We start from the raw sequence: 3,966 nt of genomic DNA, 5'->3' as shown, positions 1-3,966 counted from the left end.
GGGGTGGGGGAGGGGAGGGGGTGGAAGAAGGGGAGGGAGAATTCCTAGAAACTGGGAAACAACCAGGAACTTCCTTAGACCCCAGGATGGCTGTGGGGGGAGCCCAGAGCCAAGATCAAACCCAGGGAGTCTCAGGCAAGCCCCCAAGCCTCAGTTTCCCTTTCTGTGAAATGGGTGTGACAGTAGCACTGCCGAATAGGGTCTCGGGGTGGCCTAAAGGAGGTGAGGCAGGTGAGGACTGAGATGATTCTGTGGTGAGGGGCTGTCCCATGCATCGCAGCCCCCTGGCCTCCACCCTGTAGAAGCCAGGGGCACACCCCACTGCAAATCGTCACAACCAAACATGTTTCTGGGCATTGTCCAGTGTTCCCTGGCAGCCACCGTACTAGAAAATTCTCTGCAACAGGCTCTGAAGCTGCCTGGACCAAACCAGCCACCACTTCCAGTGGCACTGACCCCAGTGCTAAGGAAGAGCGTGAATTAAGCTCCTTAAACCCTCACGACCTCATGAGGGCAGACACAGTTATCGGCCCACTTTACGGAGGGGCAGACAGAGGCACAGTTTTGGTAAATTGCTCAAGTCACACATCTAGGGCTCAGGGCCACCTCCCTGACCTTCTGAGGGTCCCGCAGCAGCCGGGGTGCCCCTGAGGCCCCGCCCCAGGCCCCTTCCTTTGGGCATCTGTGACCCCTGCTTCCCTGCTGTGTCCCCGCCCCTCACAGCAGCCCCGTGTTACATTTGTCCCTAAATAAAGCCCAAGGAGGATTGGGGTGTCCCGGGAGCGCCAACCGCATCGTGATTCTTCCTGGGAGTTGAACTACCTCGTGTTGGCAAATAAGCATGACATATTTCAGCGGGAGGCACCACAACCCAGCGAGTCCGTGTCCTCCTACCTCCCCTGGAAAAGCAGGCCACGGGCGGGTCCCCAGACAGCAGGTCGGGCCGGCGCTTCGCAGGCCCCGTCTGTCCAGGGAAGGAGGAGGCACCGCTGGGTGCTGCCCGAGAGGCCGCGCAGGGGAGGGTCCCAGGCTGCAGGCTGTTGTCTACAGTCTGCTCGGAGAGTGCAAGCTAGGCCTCTCGCTCGGACAGAAGCATACACGTGAGCATGTGTGTGCATGTGCAAGCGTGCGCGTGCATGTGCGAGCGTGCGTGTGCGTGTGCGTAACGTTTTAGTCAGAAGTGTAACAAGCTGGTGATGGGGAACATGGGGCGTGTACAGTGGTCTCACCTACACTAATTTTGTACAAATGAAAGGAATTTGCACATTATTTGCAAAATAACATTAATTTCAAGAGCAGAAGTTTAAGCTCATCCTTAATGGTTCTTGTATTTCTGGGACTGCAAACTGGGCTTCTGTACCTGGGTTCCTACTGCACAACTTTCCAAATGAGGCACAGAGATGAATGCAAAGAAACTAACACGAAATTTACAACTTTAAAGGCTGTGGTTACTGGTTTTACTGAGGGCTAGGGTTTTGTGGTTTTGCGGGGTTTTTTTAAAAGATTTTATTGATTTACTTTAGAGAGAGAGAGCGCGTACGGTTGGTGTGAGGGGCAGAGGGAGAGGGAAAGGGAGAGAATCCCAAGCAGACTCCGTGCGGAGTGCGGAGCCCTTCCCGGGGCTCCATCTCATGACCCTGAGATCATGACCCTGAGATCATGACCCTGAGAACATGACCCTGAGATCATGACCCTGAGATCATAACCTAAGCTGAAACCAAGAGTTAGACACATAACCACATAACCAACTGAGCCACCCAGGCCCCCCTACTGAGGGCTAGGTATTGAGAAACCTTTATGTTGCTAAGAAAAAACAAGGGACACCTGGCTCGTTCAGTCCCTGGAGCTGGTGACCCCTGATCTTGGGGTCATGAGTTCAAGCCCCATGCTGGAGCCTACTTGAAAAAAAAAAAAAAAGATTTATAATTTCGGGGCAGAAAGGATCTGCTGCTAAGTAAATGCACTAAGGCTGTAAAGTCAAATAGTATAAATGCTGCTTCTTACATGTAGCTTGTCTGGGGGTGTGGGTGTGTATGGACCACATGGGAATTGGACCGAAGACACTTTTATTCTTTCTAGAGAATATCCTTGCAGCAAGATATTTTTCTTGATGCCAAGGAGCTGCAAATTGCTTTCAAAATCAACCTCAGGGGCACCCGGGTGGCTCAGTCCGTTAAGCCTGGGACTCTTGGTTTTGGCTCAGGTCAGGATCTCTGGGTCCTGGGATCGAGCCCCACTTCGGGCTCCCCACTCTGTGCGGAGTCAGCTAGAGATTGTCTCCCTCTCCCTCAGCTCCTCCCCTGCTCCGGCTCCCGCTCTCTCTCTAAAACAAATAAAGTCTTAAAAAAAAAAAAAATCAATCTCAAAGCACTTCCTTTCTTTTTGATGTACAGGAAGACCCCTGAATTCCTTGTGTGGTTCCTTAGGAGGGGGAGGACAGTTTCTGGCGCAACACCTTGTCAATCAAGCCAAAGAGGCGGGGCTTTGAGGGCGGGGCTTCCCTCATCTCCCAGGTTGGACTTCTCACCTACATTATTTTTAACAGAGCCGACAGAGGCAAGGGTGGCGTGTCCCATAAGTAACAGAGCAGGGTCTGGAATCTGGGTCTGTCATCTTACTCCGGCCTGGGCCGCCTCTTAGGGAAACAGGTGTATTGAGATTTAATTCCCATACCATACAATGCACCCATTTAAGGTGTGTAATTCTGAAGTGTTTTGTTTTTAAGATTTTATTTATTTATTTGAGAGAGAGAGAGAGCACAAGCTGGGGGGAGAGCACAAGAGGGGGAGGGAGAAACAGACTCACTGCTGGCAGGGGACCCCAGGATCATGACCTGAGCCAAAGGCCCACGCTTAACCGACTGAGCCCCCAGGCGCCCCCGAGGTTTTTAGTACATTGAGTTATGCAGCCATCGCTGCAGTCTAATTTTAGAACATTTTGATCACTCAAAAAGAAACTCCATGCCCACTAGCAGTCTCTCCCCATTCCCCGTCCCCACTAATTCCCCAGCCGCAGGCAACCGCTAACTTTCTGTCTTTATGGATTCGCCTGTTCTGGTCCTTTCGTTTCGTATGAACGGAGCCTCACATGTGCGGTCTTTTGTGGCTGGCATCTTTCACTGCGCAGCAGGTTTTCAAGATTCACCCCTGTTGTCGCATGAATCAGCAATTTATTCCTTTTTTTTTTTTTAAGTTTATTTATCTTAGTGATCTCTACACCTAACATGGGGCTCGAACTCACCACCTGGAGATCGAGAGTCATAGGCTACTCTGACTGAGCCACGCAGGCACCCCTAATTTATTCCTTTTTATGGCCACTAATATTCTGTTAGACGAATGGACCACATTTTGTCTATCCGTTCATCAGCGGATGAGCATTCAAGTTGTTTCTAGTTTTCGGCCATTGTGAATCACGCTGCTGTGAACGTTCGTGTCCAAGTCCCTGCGTGGACGTGTGTTCTCCATTCTCTAGGGTGTATCCCCAGGACTGGGATTTCTGGATCGCATGGTAACGTCATGCTGCATGTTTTGAGGAACTGCTAGGCTGTTTCCCAAAGCCCTTGCCTCTGAGAAATTCACTGTATTCACTTGTTTATTCAACAAATACGGATTGAGCAGCTCCTAGAGGTACTGTTCTAGGTGCTTCCAAGTGTTAAAAACCACAGGCCCATAAAAGAGCCACTTAGGCCACGTCACTGAAGTGGGGCTTCATACATAATCTAATTGCAGCTTCAACCTTCCCCAGAAATGTTAAGTCTTAATAGGTCAGTCGGGAACTTTCCCTGTGGGACCCAAAGGAAAAGGAGAGAATCCGCATAATTAGACCCCCTGCTCTGCCCCTGCTCAGGGAACGTGACCTCCCGAGGGGGAACAATCCTTTCTTTTCTCTTGCTAAGAAAGTCCTTGCCCCTTCTTGCTTCCTATATAACCTTCCATTTCATAGGACTCTTTGGAGCTCCCCCCCCCC

This window comes from Ursus maritimus, unplaced genomic scaffold (genome assembly GCF_017311325.1).
Source record: "Ursus maritimus isolate PB19 unplaced genomic scaffold, ASM1731132v1 scaffold_14, whole genome shotgun sequence".
Taxonomy (NCBI): Eukaryota; Metazoa; Chordata; class Mammalia; order Carnivora; family Ursidae; genus Ursus; species Ursus maritimus.
This window is presented reverse-complemented; position numbering follows the sequence as displayed.